Genomic DNA, 19932 nt, shown 5'->3' with positions numbered 1-19932 from the left:
AAATATTGTTAAACAATAAAGTATGTTTTTAGGAGATTGAATATGTGTCATTAATTATGTTTTGTTGCTTTAAATAAATATCCATATAATCATCTTTAAATTATTAGACGTCTAGCTGGGGTTCAGTATCTCCTAGGGTTAAGATCTGGTTGATTCTCATGTTCAAGTCTCATGTGCAGTTTTTATCAGGGAAACTTTTGTTTGTGAGCCTATTCTAGTTCCTCGAAAAGTTTGGTGACCTGAGTTAACAAGGTCATTCAGGTTCTTGAAGGACTTATATCTGGCTTTTTGAATGTACACTCTGTTCTTTTTCTGTAGGATTCTCTAACTATTGCCTAATGCTTGGCTGTGAGTACTACTAGTTTTTAAAAAACAGGTTGTTATGACGATTCTTAAGGGATGGATGTGTATAGGATTTTGGGTCGTCTAGATGTGCAAATTATATCTTATCAATTGGATCAGATTTTATGATGTGTTCTTTCATGTGGCAACTTAATTAAATTCAAGAGAGTGTGTGGTGGCTGGATGCACCTGGCCCACCATGGAATTGGGATGTATATGCCTGATGTGGTAGAAAGTGGTAGAAAGCAGCCAAGAGAGCTGTGAGTGAGGTTGGGGCGGCCTGACAGTGTTGGAATGGCTCTCAGACAGTAGGTCAGAAAGTAGATGGGGGCAGTGTGGAGAGGCTAAGATAAATGAATGCTAGTTCCAATGACCTGCTGGAGCTGGAACTATCACAAGAGCATGACCACCAGGGTACACGTGGGACCAGGTTCCACCTTTTACTCTCCTATCTGTTACTCTACAACTGAAAAGAAACCTAAGTTTCCACCTTCAAGCAGTTTGCTTATTCCATTACCCAGGGAATGATCACCCACAATGGCCAGCATACTGCACTTCTCTAGTTGTGAGATGGTGCGATTCAAGCTATGTTTTGGGCAAGTTTCACTGCTTTGTAGATTTTCTTCTTTCACTCAACTAATACTTAGAGATTCCTCTTTGTATTCCTCTATGCTAGAGAGAGAGAGAATACAATCATAAATACTATAGGCATAATATCTGCCTTCTTAGAGATCGGTGTTTTCCAGAAACCTAGAGAATGCTTAGATGGGACTCCATCGTGGGGATGCGTTTGATAGCATCTGTGGCTATGTACCTAAAGGATGCAGCAGGATCCCTATTAGCCCTGAATCCTGAGTTCCCCTAAATAAGGAAGATTACTGTGCTTAGCTGCTGCTGTCCTTGGTATCATAGTCAACTAGGTCTCAATTAACCTGGACCTCCGAGATCTCTCAGACACTGGATCACCAACCAGGCAGCATCCACCAGCTGAGATGAGGCCGCCAACACATATACAGCAGAGGACACCCAGGTCTGGGTTCAGTCAGAGAAGAAACACCTAACCCTCAAGAGACTGGAGGCCCCAGGAAGTTTAGAAGTCTGGTGGGGTAGGTGGGGTGGGGATATCCTTGTGAAGGTGGGGGGAGTGGGGAGGTGGCAGGGAGGAGGTATGGGATGTGGAACCCTGGGGGTTGGGGACTGGGAGGGGAATACAATCTGGAGTGTAAATATAAATAATAAAAAGTTAAAGAAAAAAATAAGGATGAATCAGACGGAAAGATGGCTAGGTAGTTAAGAGTATTTGCTAATCTATACAAGACCTGGGTTTGGTTCCCAGCTCCCACAGAGAAGATCATAACTTTCCAAATCTTCAATTCAGGGCATTTGATACACTTCTTTGACTGCCATGGGCACCAGAGAGGCACACTGTGCTAAAACATGTAGGCAGGCAAAATACCCATACACATAAAAACAATAAAAATAAAATTATGAAAATAGGATAAAGAATGACACATGGGTCACTGATTCAATCCTTCACTGTAAAGCTCTACAGTTTGAGGCAATCAGTATTCTGTTCCTTTTAATGTATGCATAATTTCTAGTAGAAATTAAAACAACAGTAACTTAAAATATTAACCAAAGGATTTATTTTATAATTTATGTATATATGTATGTATTTTGGTATATACATATATAGATTACATATCAAGTGAAGAATTAGAAGATGTGTTACAGAAATATTCTTAAAATGCATATATTTTAATAAATAAAAAGATTCATATTGTTCAAGCATAACTTTCCTGAAATTTGCACAAATATCAATGGTATTATTTTCATTAATATTTGAAAATGAAGTATATATTTCTTTAACAGTGGGAATGCATAAATATGCTATATCTACTCTACCTACGTCTTTTTAGTTTTAATTTTATTTCAATTTTCTTGACTATCCCTTATTTTTAGGATTATTTTATAAATATATAATTTCCCCCTTCCTTTATTTCCCTCCAAACCCTCCCATATACCATGTCTTGCTATCTAATTAATAGCCCTTTTGAAAATCTGTTGTTGTTTTATGCATATTTGCTGTTACATGCATAATTATGTATATGTATATGTTTATTCTTATATAGCACCAGATCAGTCTGTGTGGTTTTGTATGCATGTTTTCAGGGTTGACCATTTGGTACTGGATAACTAAATGATATGCCCATCCATGGTGAAGATTATTTCTCCCACTATCATCACTTCTTATTATTCTGTATTTGTGTGTGTGTGTGTGTGTGTGTGTGTGTGTGTGTGTGCGTGTGTAAGTCAAAAGTGGGTTCTCCCCTATCAATGTCCATATCTATTGTGGTCATTCCTGTTCAGTTCATGTATAGGCAGACATGTTGGTGAGGTTTCACAGGTATAACTTCTGACATTATCAGCACACACAATCTCACAGATAGCTCCCTATTTCCCTGGCTCTTCCAATTGTTCTATCCTCGGCAGTGATCACTGAGTCTTAGGATAATGGGAGTTGTGTAGATGTATCCATTGGGACTTGGCTTTATAATTCTGTAATTGGGTTGTGTTTTCCTTTAATGCTGTCCATCCATTGCAAACAAAAAGTTAAATCTCTTTGGTGAGGGGTGAGGATTACACTTCTCTGTGGATATAAGAACAACTTTTTAGGATGTAGTTATGAATTATACTGGCTTTCTAAAGTGGTAATTGTAAATTCTCCTTGAAGGTCCATGTCTTCTCTATCTCTGGGGAGTTGGCTAGGTTTCCATTCCAGGCATTATTTCCTCTGGTTGAGGGGGAAAGTTCAATTAGAAAGCTGTTGGTTATATACCACCAAAATATGTGCACCACAACTACAATGATAACGTTATGGTGGTCCATAGGCGTCATAGGTGGGAAATACAATAGACACTCTCAACATGCTTCTACCTTATTCTTCCAGCTACCAGAAGAACCCACATCAGCACCTAAAGGGTGATAGAGCACAACTGCCTCTACTCATAGTTCGGCCTTATTCCAAACACCGTGGAAAAGAGAAATACACTGAGCCTTTTTATTCTGGTATACCTAGGTCCTCTTAGCAGGTTCCCAAACACAGAGCTCTGTTACTGAGTAACTGTAGCCTTTGTGCTCCAGATATTCCAAACAAAAGGAATACTTTCTGGATGCAAGTGTTTTTACATGACTTACTTTCCTCAATTTCTCACAAACTTCTTCAATGCTCCATAGCATAGCCACCTATTTCTGGAAGCTACAAATAGCTTGTCCTTGCTATTTATTTCAAAGTATTAGCATATAACTACTTACATTTAGATCTATTTGTCCAAAGTTACACCTACTCAATAAAATACATTCCATGTTTTCTTTTCCTTTATACTTTCTCTGAACATTTGTTTCAAGAGTATTCTGGAGCCAGTCTGAATGCAAGGCTCAGCATGAGTTCCTTTAACTCAGGTGTCACCTTCTAGGCTCCTGTTTGAGTACCATTTGCCAAGAAAGATCCTGAAATCCTGGCTAGGGCCAATGGAGAAAATAGGGTAAAGCTGGGATCAGGTTAAGCTTTGTAGCTTCTCTGACTACTGCTACCAAGGCATGGAGTAGAGTTATGCTTATTAGGCATTGTACAGGAAGAATGGTTTTCTAGTCTCTGTAGGATGTCTCTGTAGGCTGAAGAGTCAGGCTCCAAATATCTCGAAGGAGGAAGTCACAGTTGCTAGTTTTTGCACACACTGATCAACCATGCATAAACACTCATACCCAAACTCTCATTTCTCTTGAACCTTTCCCATATGGTTAATGGCATTGCAAGTTTCCCATGGACTAAATTAACTTGAAGTTCGGACAGGTTGTGCCCATATTAAAACACACATGCACTCAGGGCTTCTTTTGCTTTTTATAATGTGAACTTTCCACTCGCCCTTCAAAAGTTGATGAAGATTCTTGAAGTTTGTGACTATTAGGGTATTAAAGTTTGTGGTCTTTAGGGTATCAAAATCTTTAATAGCCTGATAATCAGTGGGGCTTTTCCCTGGTTATATTTCAAAAGTGACACAGGCCACGGATCTGCATCACTGAAGAGGGTATACACAGGCATGCTGTAACTATAGAAAATTTTGGAGCCACAGGACCTCGTTCTTAGACACAACAACAGGCCACTGTGGAGGTTTAGCCTTCTCAACGATCCATATACCATTGTTCGAATTACTCTCTAACTAAACAGCAGGAGTGACTCTAAGTAAGACCTGCTCAATGCTCTCCTGTCTTTCAGAGTTATTCTCAAATTCCAGAACCACAGAAAATCATAAGAGAATGCTATTTGTTACATGCTGCTAAGGCAGAGATGTCTATTCCTCAACCATAATACTTTAAAAAATATTAATAATGATGAGATGTATAATATCCAATTAAGTGAATTGAATTTCTTATTAGAGGAAAAGCACAAACTATGTCTGATGATAAATACATTTACATATGGCCTGTCAAAAATTATTATTTTAGGTACAAATATTTGTAATGAAACTCACTTTACAGGTTTTAGTTCAGATAAATTATCAATATGTATTGAAATCCCTTACTATCATAATAGTAAACTGTTTTTCCTTAATTTTATTTTTACTATTTGTGAGAATCATGAATTAAATGCATCTGTGAGGATGTATAAATGGAAATTTAAGAGGATAAACACCTTTTCAAAGACAGCACACCTGGCAAGGGGAAGATCAAGCTAATGTAGCTTTTCATTTCAACTTTGATATGCAGAGAAAAGGAAAGCATCGTAATGATTTAGCTTTTCATTGAGTATTTGTATATTAAATGTTTCAGAAAATTATACATTATAGTCATAGCTACAGCTTTTATTTTCTACTCATGCTCCAGATTACAGGATATTTTATATGTTCCTCAAAGTATGCTTATTTTACACAGATAAATAGCTTTTGAATTTCTTGCTGAACAGGTGGCACTAGCCAATCAGTTGTGGTTTGAGATATTAACGAGGTCCAGCTGTAAGGCAGTAGGAGGACTACAAACTGTTGCCTGTGGTAAGATTGCTTATTTAGCATTGCTACCATTAAAAAAAAAACATGTTACTTAAATAATTTCTCTTCTGTGAATTTGAACATATCTACTAAAGTATACAGCTAAAGATCTTGTAAAACCAAGTTTATACCTTATTTGGAATATAAGTTTCTTCCTCTCTTTCTTTCTCCCCTTCCTCCCTCCCTCCCTAACCCCTCCGTGTGTGTGTTAATATTTTGAGTTCAAACTCTACCTTAAGAAAACCTAATCTAGTTTGAACTCAAGTATACTAGCAGGAGGGTATCTAGCATTAGTTTTCAAGTTACCCCCGCCCCCAACAAAACCCCAGCCTACCTCCAGTTTCTAGGCTAACCGCAATATGACTTGCATCTTCAGATTAGTCTCCTGAAGAAATCCAGCATTTAGCACCACTTTACAGGTTAATTCCCAACAAGCCCGCCCTCTGCTTAATAACCACCAATTAGGAAGAAATCATAAGTTAAGTTTATAATTTGGCTCCCAGCACCAGCCAATTATGCTAAAACCATGGTAGCACCCCAAATAGATGCTTTTCAGGATAGAGACACTCACCCTGGCTTGCTGCTTTCTATAAAACCTTGTCTTGGTGAATGTTCAGGGCTTTTTCTCCACCAGAACCATCCTGGGCATCAAAACATAGTTAAGCAGGGCTAGCTGGAATAAAGACCATGGTGTGATTGCATTAAATCTGCTCCAGACTGTTCTTCTGGGGTTCTCATACACTTCCTTGGTACTACAAGTATGTGCTTGTGTGTATTTCTAATTTAGAAAATAACTGGTAGTTAACTTGTCTGAATAAACATAGCAAATATTTTAAACATATGCTGTTGTTTGGTGGAATATTACTGTTATAAACACTGTAAACAGCGCTAGAACAACAATAATATATCAATATTTAAAATCAAATTTCTGCTTGCAAACCGTATTAGCATTGCTTTAACAGAGTTAGTTAAAAATAAATCTCCCAAAAGACAGGAAATGTATGAGACACTAAAAGTTTTAGTGATGGCTACATATTTGAATTGAGACATGAGTCAGTACATTTATTCCGTGGTATATTTTAAAAGAAAATGTATTGCTTTGAACTCTTGTTAAGTTTCTCAGCACTAAAGATTAATCTTAATGCATGTCAATGTTCAACATAGTCTTAAACAATTTGGTGAAAGTAAAAATAAGGAAGCCTGATGAGAAAATCTTGCTTTACAATTGAATCAGAAAAAAACCCAATCAGTTGTAGAGTCATTTAAGGAACAGATGATTACCCAGCGGAATGAAGGAAGTGTGTGCGACTAAAGATTAAATAGAGTACACAAAGCCTTACACACTAGTTTACAGGGACACATTTAAACATAAGAAGGATTGTAACTCTGGAGGCTGTACTACGTGGCACATCCCTTCAATATAAGCACTTGCTAGCCAGATGTTTGTAGATCTCTGAGTTTGAGGCCAGTCTGATCTACGGAAGTAGTTAGAGGGCAAAACCCTGTCTCAAAAAAAAAAAAAAACAAAAAAACAAAAAAAACAACTACTACTACAACTACTACCACTACTATTACTACTACTACTACTACTACTACTACTACTACTACTAGTAAAATGGTGATTGTGGTGTTTAAATAATTACTTGGGAATAGATTACTAGGGAAATGATAGCAGAAGATAGAACAATGTTTTTACTGGGCAGTTGAGAATTTCAGGATACATATCATGAGGAATCAAGAAAAACTCAGGCACTTATAACTTAGAATTTGAGGCATCAGTATGTGTAGGTTGATGTCATTATGCAGGTGAAGGCCGGTGCATGATAGAATGAGGCCTGTCATTGGGCAAGAAGGAAGGATGGCGGGGGAAAAGTTTTAGAGAGGAGGAGACCAGGAGAGAGGAGGGCAGCTGAGAGAGAACATGGCAGCAGTTAAGACTTCTTCTGCACATCTATAAGTTGTTATGATTATTCTTAAGGGATGGATGTGACAGTGCTATCTATCTAACTAGCTAGTATATATATATATATGTATATCAATTATAACTACATATATTTTTACTTCTATCTCTTGAAAAGAGTATACATAAATGTATAAGTACATATATACATGCATATACATTGTCTTCAGTAAATATATAAAATGTAATGGACATTTTGATCATAATCTTTTGATGGAATATACATAATGTTTAGACAGTAACATAATGTAGTAGGATTATAAAGCTATAATTGTGGGCATAGACAATTTATGACGTCATCGAAAAAGAGGTTATACATTCATAAGGCTCTTTAACCCAATACCTGGATTAAGGCAGATAGCATGTCTCCTTAAATACAATATTATCAATGCTGTCATATGTTTTTATGATAGGTGTTGCCTTCCAGTTTCTGTCTGTGCCCAGAGCTAAATCTGTGCCACAGCTCTCTGTATCTAGATCCCACCAGGAGAGAGCTGGTCTCCAAAAGTGATGACACACCTGAGAGCACGGGTGAGACCCCCACTTCTGCTGAGAGGGACCTGTCCTGAGCCCTCAGGACACAGGAATCAAAAAGCAGTCTAGGACAGTATCCTTCCCTTTTCCATCTGCTCCCTAAGCTGACCCTGTGCCATAGCTCTCTGTACCCAAGTTCCTCCAGGAGAGAGCTGATCTCCCTGGAGTGCTGACACACAGGCTTACAGGAGGGTCATGCCACTGTCAGAGACAGCAAGACTAGCTAATAGCAGTGATAAACAGATGCTGAGAGGCAAGTGCAAGAACCTATGCAAGGCCACATGGCATCATCAGAACCCAGTTCTCCCACCACAGCAAGTCCTAGATATCCTAACACACCAGAAAAGCAAGATTCTGATTTAAAGTCACATTTCATGATGATGTTAGAGGAGTTTACGAAGGACAAAATAACTCCCTTAAGGAAGTGCAGGACAACAGAGGTAAACAGGTAGAAGCCCTTAAAGAGGAAACACAAAAATCCCTTAAATAATTGTAGGAAAATACAAGTAAACAGGTGAAGAAATTGGACAAAACCAGCCAGGATCTAAAAATGGAAATAAAAACATAAAAGAAATCACAAAGGGAGACAACTCTGGAGAGAGAAAACCTAGGCAAGAGATCAGGAGTCATAGACAAAAGCACCACCAACAGAATACAAGAGAAAATCTCAGGGGCAGAAGATACTGTAGAAAATATCAACACAATAGTCAAAGAAAATGTAAAGTACAAAAAGCTCCTAAACCAAAACACCCAGGAAATCCAGCACAATGAGAACACAATGAGACCAAACCTAAGGATAATAGGTATAGAAGAGAGCAAAGATTCCCAACTTAAAGGGCCAGTAAATACCTTCAACAAAATTATAGAAGAAAATTTTCCTACCTAAAGAAAGAGATGCCCATAAACATACAAGAACTCCCAATATACTGGACCAGAAAATAAATAAATTTCTCCCTTCACATAATAGTCAAAACACCAAATGCACAAAACAAATACTATTAAAAACACTAAGGAAAAAGGTCAAGTAACCTATAAAGGCCTATCACAATTTTACCAGACTTCTCACCAGAGACTATGAAAGCCAGAAGATCCTGGGCAGATGTCATACAGACTCTAAGAGAACACAAAAGCCAGGTTACAATGACCAGCAAAACTCTCAATTAACATTGGTGAAGAAACCAAGATATCATGAACAAAACAAATTTATACAATATCTTTCCACAAGTCCAGCCCTACAAAGGATAATAGATGGAAAACTCCAACACAAAGAAACTCAACCCTAGAAAAAGTAAGAAATTAACCTTCTTTCAAAAGAAGATAGCCACAAAACATAATTCCACCTCCAACAATAAAAATAAGAAGAAACAATCATTGTTTCCTGATATCACTCAACATCAATGGACTCAATTCCCCAATAAAAAGACATGCACTAACAGATTGGATACATAATCAAGACCTAGTATTTTGCTGAATACAGGAAATTCAAGGGTACCAACATTCATAAAAGAAACCTTACTACGGCTCAAATCACCCATTGCACCCCACACAATAATAGTGGGAGAATTCTACACACCACTCTCACCAATGGACAGATCATGGAAGCAGAAACTAAACAGAGACCCAGTGAAACTACAGAAGTTATGAACCAAATATATTTAACAGATATCTGTAGAACTATTCAGCCTAAAATAAAAGAATATACCTACTTATCACCTTAGAGTTTCTTCTTCAAAATTGTGCATATAATTTGTCATAAAACAGGCCTCAAAAGTTACAAGAAGATAAAAATTGTCTCATGCATCCTATCAGATGACCATGGTAGTCCTCTGCTGTGTATGCTTTGGTGGCCTCGTGTCAGCTGGTGTATGCTGCTTGGTTGGTGGCTCAGTGTCTAAGAGATCTCTGGGGTCCAGGTTAGTTGAGGCTCAGTGTCTAAGAGATCTCTGGGGTCCAGGTTAGTTGAGACTGCTGGTGCTCCTACAGAGTTGCTCTCCTTCCCGGCTTCCTCCAGCTTTTCCCTAATTCAACTAAAGTGGTCAGCACCTTCTGTTCATTGTTTGGGTGTAAATAGCTGCATCTGACTCTTTCACTTGATTGTTGGGTCTTTCAGAGAGCAGTCATGATAGGTCCCTTGTAGTGAGTACTCCATAGTCTCAGTAATAGTGTCACGCCTTGGGACACCCTGATTTCTTAAATAATAAAATCGCTAGATAACAATGTTCTGTTTTATAAATTGATGTTTCTTGGTTTACTAGACATCTTACTAGAGATCTCAAATCTCTATTGAAAATATATTAACTATGTAAATTTTAATGTTTTCATAAATTCTTTGAGAGTTCTGTACAGAGTTCTTTAATTGGTTTTACACCTTATCAATTCCTTTTTTATTCACACCTCTTTGCCTGCCACCTCAAATTGTGTCTATTTTTATGCTTACTGATACAATTTGTCCTGCCCATTTTTATAGTATGAATGGCATTTCAATTAATGAAAATGACCTCCTCCACTCCCAGCACCTAAAAGTTGTCAATAGCTCCTTGACTGGAGGGTGGATTTCATTTCCATTTCTTTCCATACTGGAATTTAGTCTAGCTGAAGCTTGAAAAGTTCTTGGGTGTATTTTCACAAACTGCTATGAATTTTTATGTTCAACTCAACTCCTTTAAGAAACACTATTTTCTTGTAGTAATCCACTAATTCTGGTGTTATATTGCACCATCATTTCGTTGTTATTTCTGAGTTTTGGGTAGAGAAATTCTGATAGTTATACCACTTCTGGGCATATAGCCATAAGATTCTACACCCTTGAATAAAAATTTCTGCTCCACTGGGGCTCTATTTACACTGGGGATCTATTTATTTAGATCAAGGGGAGAATGGATAGCAACAATGTGATATATTAAGCAATGCTATATTATTCTATTGTTGATAAAAATCAATTATGAAATCTGCACTTAAATGCAAGGGGATTAAAGCAATCATTGTGAGAGAGGTAACACATATGTGGGAAGAACAAATCTCATATGATGGACTCTCATTTGTGAGGGTTAGCTTTGAAATTTTAGATTCATGGGTTTAATTGGAATTCCCATAGAAGATAGAAAATTACTAAGGAATGGGAATTTTTCAAGGAAAGAAAGATATAACATAGTATTATAAATCTTAATGGGAAATAAAAGAATAGGAAGGATTCATTTGGCATGGGAGAAGGAACAGTAGAATAGTCAAGGAATTATAAACAGGGAAATGTATTACTAAATTTTTTTATTTCTTTTAAATTAACTTGAGTATTTCTTATATACATTTCAAGTATTATTTCCTTTCCCGGTTTCTGGGCAAACATCCCCCTAATCCCTCCCCCTCCCCTTCTTTATGGGTGTTCCCCTCCCCATCCTCCCCCGATTGCCGCCCTCCCCCCAACAATCTAGTTCACTGGGGGTTCAGTCTTATCAGGACCCAGGGCTTCCCCTTCCACTGGTGCTCTTACTAAAATTTTTTAAAGGAAACATCTACTCTTGAATAATACTCTTAAAAACAATTTATGTGTTTGTGTGTGTATGTGTGTGTGCATGTGTGTGTGTGTGTGTGTGTAAGAGAGAGAGAGAGAGAGAGAGAGAGAGAGAGAGAGAGAGAGAGAAACAGAGTTCAAATAAATTTGTCTTATAAGTGGTGACAATGCTCATTCTAGAATCTACAACCTTACAACTCGAAAGCCTAATGTCAGGAATGGGTTACCTCTTTCAGAGTTATTCAGTGAGGCCCATTGATCGCAAACACCACAGGGATTGCTGATGCTCTTAGTTACTCTCCAAAACTTGATAGTAGGATCCTATTTCTGAAGACACCATAAACCAGAGTAATAGAACATGGAAATATTAACCTCGTAGTGGCCTGCAATATTTATCACTATTGTCTTACTTTAATGGTGCTAAAACTTTTTTATTCTTGCTACTAGAGTAGAAAAGTTATCACCAATCAACTTCAGCCATGAACACTGTTACCTTTAATAATTACTAGCAACGAAGACATGCCCACTTATATAATAGTGGCATTAAATTAATAAATATAACCAGCTTTTCAGATAACCAACAATAATCCTGATTGATTGCATGTAAACGCTCCTCCACTAGAGCAATAGGAAAAATTAGAGGACCTTTGGGTTATATAAAACCCAAGGTCTTGATGTCCTTGATGACACAGTCTTGAGTCCATTTTCAAATATCCAGCTACGTGATGCCTTCCATCATGAAAGGAGCCATGAACTTTCTTTAATAAAGCTGTTCTTTTTATTTTTCCTCAACAAGACCCCAGATGCTTTGCCCATCTCATCAACAGAGGTCAGCGATCCTGTAGAAGTCACAAGAGCTCTGCTATATTACTATCCAGGAAGTAGTAATAGAAAAGATTGGAGCTTTCTCTTTGGCACAATCTTTCAAGCGATATATTCAGGCATTAACAGCACTCACTGGGACACATGAGGATACAATCTCTTTCTTTTTCTTGGCCCATGCATGCTTGCTAACATTCTACAATGGATTCATCTTACCTTAAGGAGAAAAAATGGGCCGAGAGGATGGCTCTGTGAGGAAAAGTGCACTGGCCAGCAAGGCTTTCAATATGGGTTCATATCCTAGACAATTCATGATGATGGAAGGAGACAAATGACTGGCACAGCTGTTCTCCGAACCTCACACATGTGCTGTGGCATGTTTACACCCACACTAACATACATCTAATCATTAATATATATAATAAAAATGATATAAAATAATGGATAGCTTTGCTATATACAGACCTAGATTTTATTTTCAGTAATATTTCGAAGCACACAAAATTTAAAATATTTCACCAAATTATTAAAAAATGATAAAATTTTACATATGGTTTGTGCATAAGCCTTTTTTAGGTTATGATTTCTTTCTTGTATTTTGAGACAGGATTTCTCTGTGTATTATGGCTATCCTGGAACTCTATAGAACAAGCTGGCCTCAAACTCAGAGATTCACCTGCCTCCCACATGCTAAGATTACAGGCATGTACCAGATTGCCTAACAGTTATGAATTCTTATGCTTTAACAAAAACACTTTTTAAATGTTTGCAAATGAAGTTAAGTTGTAGACTGACAGGTTTGAAGTGAAGCCAAATGTGTAAAATAGGCCATTCAAGAAATGATCAAATTTATATTCTTTATGAGAATTATAAAATTTGCAGAATCAAATCAATAAATTGCTTTTTGCAATTCAGAAAAGTGTTAATTAGTCATATCACTTCTGTCTGTGATCTTTCTTGATCTATGTCTTCAACTAAGAATATTTATCCATAAAAAAATGCAGTATCTGAGATGGGTCATGTAGAAGCCATTGTGAATGTTGCAACTTATCATAGGTGTGAATTTTAATAAAGGATTAAAACATATACAGGAATAAGGAATAAGACCAGCATAAACATTTTATGAAAAATTGGCATAAAATATTATAGGAACATATAATGAAACAGAGTTCCTAAGTATTAGAGGGTCAAGACAAAATTTCAGAGTTAAAGAACTCATATTTCAATGAGATTGTATTAGGACAAATATGCCAATTGTACATCAACTCAGAATTTAAACATCATTCCGTATGCATTTGATCTGTAAAATAATGAAAGGTTTCAGTATGACCAGGGTAGTGTTGGAAAATATTGGTTGTAGAAGAAGGGAAGAAGAAATAAAACTGAAAAAAAAATGTTTAAATGGACACAATCCCAAAGCAAAGAAATAAGACTACAAGGAGAAAAATAATTTGGGGGAGTTTCTGTCACCTACATAAGAAAACACACATTTTATTTCTTTATTTGTGAAAGATTTCAATTTCATGGAGGATTTTGAAGGATCAATGTTATTATTTATGTAGTTAGGGGGAACGTTAACATATTTTATAGCCATTAAGGGAATATTACTTGCTTATGAAAATTTGAATTCACTTGAAAACAAATCTTGAAGTGAGAAATATAACTAATGTAAGACTGAATATGGCTTCCAACTATAGAATAATGGAACATTATATATTGCTATTGCTTGCTTAAATATTTGTAAATCTTGTGCCTTTGTGAGCGGCCACTCACATAAATCCTTGATAACCTAGCAGACACCATTCCTCTGGTACCAATTTCCTTTTATTAAAGCAGAAACAGACTGCCTTTTTGAAGTCTTCTTACCCAACTGTCACTAGAACAGCAGAGGAAAGAGAGGTTACTTAGGATAACAGACAGGAAGAAAAGGCTAGTTAAGAGCATCAGAAAGTGAGTCGGTTGAGGGCAGTTCAGAGACAGTAGTTTTGTTGAGTTCAGTTGAGTAAGTCCGTGTAAATGGCAGTACAGTGTAGTTTACTTTCTTTTTGTTTGTGCAACAGAGGCATTTAGAACCATAGAAAAATGAGCCCAAAGAATAGAAAAATTGCCAGAGTGAGTTTGGGGCCAAGCAGAGCAATTCAGTGAGAAACCTAGAGAAGCCAGATTGAGTCAGTCAGATTGAAGTGGAGTTTTAACCAGTACAACTGTGTTGAACCAGCCAGCCAGAGTTCAGAAAGAACTGGAAGGTGTGAGCTTTCTCAGCTGTAAGTCAAAAAGGCTGGAACATTTTAGGCCTAAGTTAGCAGATGGATGCTAAAAGATTGCACAAAGGCTAGAAGCTTCCAGGCCTAGGTATAGTAATAGAGCAGGGAAAGAAACAAACTGGTCTCAACGCAAGATATGTACTTATAAGGATTGAATACAGCTCTCATCCTGTCCAATGAGGAAATAAAAGGGATATTTACATTCAAAAATAGGAATTGAACTTATACCCCTGCAGGGAAACTAAAGGACACAGTAACAGCTTGTAATATACTAAGATATCCTTGACCAGTCCTGATCAACACCTGAAAGAGAGCTTTACATGACTTGTGGATTTTGCTGTTGTTATTGTTGTTGTTGTTACATGAAGGAAGAATTTCCAGTCCAGATGAAAAAAAATAATTGAGGGTATGAATGTTTATACACACTCATGTGTGTGTATAGTAATTTTTGGTAGATAGTTATCATTTCATATGAATTTTTCAATCATATTTGCTATTATTTTGCTTCCTTCCTCTCCCCTTCTTCTGTACTTAGCTTCCTTATTCTATGTAGAATACCTCGTTTTCTTTTTCTCATTCACTACATCTGATCATGTGTAACAGCCTACTATTGCCTTCTCTTCTGTTTCTCCCCAACACACCTCTACTCCTGCAATGGTAAATTTTAACGCAACTGGTTTCTCTAGTTACTCTATCAGGAGTACTAGTTTATGAAGATTTAGAAATAATGGCTTTAGATGGGGAAAACATGATTTAGATCTTTCTGGGTCTAGATTAGCACACTCAGTATATTTATAAGTTCCATCCTTTCACAACGTTTATAATTTTTTCACTTGAATAATATTCCATAGTGTGGGTGTGTGTATGTGTGTGTATGTGTGTGTGTATGTGTGTGAATGTGTGTATGTGTGTGTGTGTGTGTGCATGCGTGTGTGTATGTGTGTATGACCCTCTCATTGTGCATTTGTCAGTTGAAGGATTTTTGAGTTGTTTCCATTTTCTGGCTTCTGTGAGTAGAACATCAGTGAACATGGCTGTGCAATTATATATAGAGTAAGAGGCTGCGTTCTTTGGGTATGTGCCAAGGATCATGAGGTATAATTTTATTTTTAATTTAGCTTTAAGAATTACCTCCCATAATCGCTACTATAATCTGCTGTCCCACCAGCAGTGAATGAGGGATTTCTATTCCCTTCCCTCAACCTCCTCCCACGTTAGGTGTCACTTGTTTTGTTGACTTTTGCCACTCCCAAAGTTGTTTTGATTGCATTTCTCTAATTGCTAAGGATAACAAACATTCTTTGAAATATTTTTTGAAATATTTCTTAGATATTCTTCTTCTTTTGAGAAAATTTGTCCCCCCCTTTTTAAAAAATAATTCATTAATAGTTTTAACTTTTTTCTTAGTTCTTTTAATATTCAGAACATTAATATTCTGTCAGATGTATACTTCAAAAAATCTCCCATTCTATGGAATTTCTCTGTTTGGTTGATTGTCTCTTTAGCTATGTATAAGATTTATAGTTATATAAATTCTAACTTGTCAATTTGGGTCCCTGACATTTTTTGGGGGGGCAGCTTTAACTGATTGAAACTTTTTTCTTTTTTTCTTTATTTTTTAAATTTTTTCAATTTTTCAAATTGGGTATTTCTTATTTACATATCAAATGTTATTCCCTTTCCCAGTTTCATGTCCATCAGCTCCCTAACCTCTCCCCCTCCCCTTATATAAGGGTGTTACCCTCCCCATCCACTCCCCTTATCTCCCACCCCAACAACCTCCTACACTGGGGATCCAACCTTGGCAGAACCAAGAGTTCCCCTTCCACGGGTGCCCCCAAAAGTCTATTCACTGCTACATACACAGTTCTCCAACTGGGGGCAGTCCATCTATAGTCTTCGGGTAGTGGTTTAGTCCCTGGAAGCTCTGTTGGTTGGCATTGTTGTTCTTATGGGTTTGCAAGACCCTTCAGCTGTTTCACTCCTTTCTCTAATTCCTCCAACGGGGGTCCCGTTCTCAGGTTAGTGGTTTGCTCCTAGCATTCGCCTCTGTATTTGACATATTCTGGCTGTGTCTCTCAGGAGAGATCCAGTTCCTGTCGGCATGTACTTCTTAGCTTCATGCATCTTATCTAGTTTTGGTATATGCATATATATATATATATATATATATATATATATATATATATATATATATATGCGCCAAATGTGGGAGAAGCTCTGAATGGTTGTTCCTTCAGTCTCTGCTCTAAACTTTGCCTCCCTATCTTCTCTTATGGATACTTTAGTTCCCCATTTTAAGGAGTGAAGCATCCAAATTTTTGTAAAACTTGAGTTTCATGTGGTCTGTGCATGCAAACCAAAGTGATACCTTAAGAAGCAGCTTTATTAATTTTCTTTTATATTTTTCCCTTAATTATATCATTGAAACTACATGCACTAAATTTGCTTCCCATTTTGTAAGCTTTATCTTTTCCAGTTCTGTACCAATTAGTCATCTGGACATTTGCAGGTACTTCAGGCAAATTGCAGGTCCTTTCAAATTATCTTCTATTCACATTTAGTTTATTTCTTCCTCTATTTTCATCTTAGCTAGGGAAGCATGAAGTAATGTTTTAAAAACTAACGTTGTAAACTGTCTTGTTCAATTTAAAACCAAGCACTAATTTTTGCAATAAAGAGTATAGATGATATAATTCATATTATATTAAAATTAGTGATAATGTTATTAGCCATTCAGTGTCATGAATGTTGGTATTTTGTCTAGGCTCCATCCCATAGATGCCTGGCAACATCTAGGTATGTCTGACTCATTTTAAAAGGGGCTGCTTGCCCCCTCCACTATGTCTTGTCATCTTGATCTTGCTTCTTTTTTTTAGTAGCTTTTTATTGTTATTGTTGTTATTGTTATATTATTGGATTTTTTTTCTTTTATTGAGTTGTTTTCTTTAAAATTCAAATTTTATTCCCTTTCCTGGTTTCCTAGACATAAGCCCCTATCCCATCCCTCTCACGTTCTTCTGTAAGGGTGTTCCACTCCCCATCCACTCCCCCTTACACCCCCTCCCACAGTCCCCTATACTAGGGGTCCATCCTTGGCAGGACCAAGATAGTCTCCTTCCATTGTCTCTCCCAACAAGGCCATCCTCTGTTACATATACAACTGGAGCCATGGGTCTTTGCATAGTGGTTTAGTCCTTGGGAACTCCGGTCGGTTGGTATTGTTCCTATGGGGTTGGAATCCCCTTCAGCTCTTTTAATCCTTTCTCTAATTCCTCTAACGGGGGTCCAATTCTCAGTTTAATAGTTTGCTGCTAGCATTCGCCTCGGTATTTGCTTCTTTTCTTGTTTCTGCTCCTCATCTCTCACCATTCCCCCCCCCTCTCTTCCACATGCTCATGTCCATCCTCTACTCCTCTACACCTATCTATCTATCTATCTATCTATCTATCTATCTATCTATCTATCTATCTCCTTCAACTTCCCTCCCAGTGCCCTGAATAAACTCTATTTTATACTATACTGGTAGTGTGACTGGTAACTCAGAGGAGGACAGATGCCTCAACATAGGCACACAGAGGCACTGCCTTCTCCCACAACTTACTTACTGCACCTCCACCAAACATTTCTCTGTTCTCTCCTATTTTATTGTAAGACACAAGAGTGTATATATGCAGTATTTAGTAGAAATTAAGATATTTAAACAAAAAGAACAAAAGAAAATTATGTTTAAATTTTACAAGAAAAATATACATTATAAAACATAAGTCACATGTGCTAGAAATGTATATTGAGTTTTATTTTTTATTTCAGAGCTGGTGCATCAGCATATTGAAAGCCATGTAGCTTTTGGACACAATTATAAGTAAAGGAGGATAATAAATATCAATATCTGAATTTCAAAGTAAATTATACAATAGGTAGGATATTAGTTCTACCCTAAAGTATTTGATTCATTCCAGGTTACTGTAACTAGCAAAACAATCAAGTACAATCTACAATCTATAGAGAAATAAAAAATATATTTTATACTAAAAATGAATTTAAACAATTTATGTACCCTAATCTCATTTGCTGCTTAAAAACAACTAGAAGGAGAAAGAGGAACACTCCTCCATTGTTGGTGGGATTGCAGACTGGTACAACCATTCTGGAAATCAGTCTGGAGGTTCCTCAGAAAATTGGACATTGAACTGCCTGAGGATCCAGCTATACCTCTCTTGGGCATATACCCAAAAGATGCCCCAACATATAAAAAAGACACGTGTCCCACTATGTTCATCGCAGCCTTATTTATAATAGCCAGAAGCTGGAAAGAACCCAGATGCCCTTCAACAGAGGAATGGATACAGAAAATGTGGTACATTTACACTATGGAATATTATTCAGCTATCAAAAACAATGACTTTATGAAATTCGTAGGCAAATGGTCGGAACTGGAAAATATCATCCTGAGTGAGGTAACCCAATCACAGAAAAACACACATGGTATGCACTCACTGATAAGTGGCTATTAGCCCAAATGCTTGAATTACCCTAGATGCCTAGAACAAATGAAACTCAAGACGGATGATCAAAATGTGAACGCTTCACTCCTTCTTTAAAAGGGGAACAAGAATACCCTTGGCAGGGAAGAGAGGCAAAGATTAAAACAGACACAGAAGGAACACCCATTCAGAGCCTGCCCGACATGTGGCCCATGCATATACAGCCATCCAATTGGACAAGATGGATGAAGCAAAGAGGTGCAGGCCGACAGGAGCCGGATGTAGATTGCTCCTGAGAGACACAGCCAGAATACAGCAAATACAGAGGCGAATGCCAGCAGCAAACCACTGAACTGAGAACGGGACCCCCGTTGAAGGAATCAGAGAAAGGACTGGAAGAGCTTGAAGGGGCTCAAGACCCCATATGAACAACAATGCCAAGCAACCAGAGCTTCCAGGGACTAAGCCACTACCCAAAGACTATACATGGACTGACCCTGGGCTCCAACCGCATAGGTAGCAATGAATATCCTAGTAAGAGCACCAGTGGAAGGGGAAGCCCTTGGTCCTGCTAAGACTGAACCCCCCAGTGAACGTGATTGTTGGGGGGAGGGTGGTAATGGGGGGAGGATGGGGAGGGGAAGCCCATATAGAAGGGAAGGGGAGGGGGAGGGGTTAGGGGGATATTGGCCTGGAACCCGGGAAAGGGAATAACAATTGAAATGTAAATAAGAAATACTCAAGTTAATAAAGATGGAGAAAAAAAAGGCAAAAATGGAAACCACTGTGGGAGGAGGGGTATTTGGATTCGCTGTGATTAAAGATTTTTGCATATAGGTATGAAATTATCAAGGAAAAGAATATCAAAATACCCAGGAGAGAGGGAGGGTTTGGATTAGATCTATTTTCTTATTTACTTTGCAAATTGAAAATTAAATATTGACAGGAACTCTTTATCTATTACAGAAAT

The sequence above is a fragment of the Rattus norvegicus genome, chromosome 14, assembly GCF_021556685.1.
Source record: "Rattus norvegicus strain SHRSP/BbbUtx chromosome 14, alternate assembly SHRSP_T2T, whole genome shotgun sequence".
Classification (NCBI taxonomy): Eukaryota; Metazoa; Chordata; class Mammalia; order Rodentia; family Muridae; genus Rattus; species Rattus norvegicus.
This window is presented reverse-complemented; position numbering follows the sequence as displayed.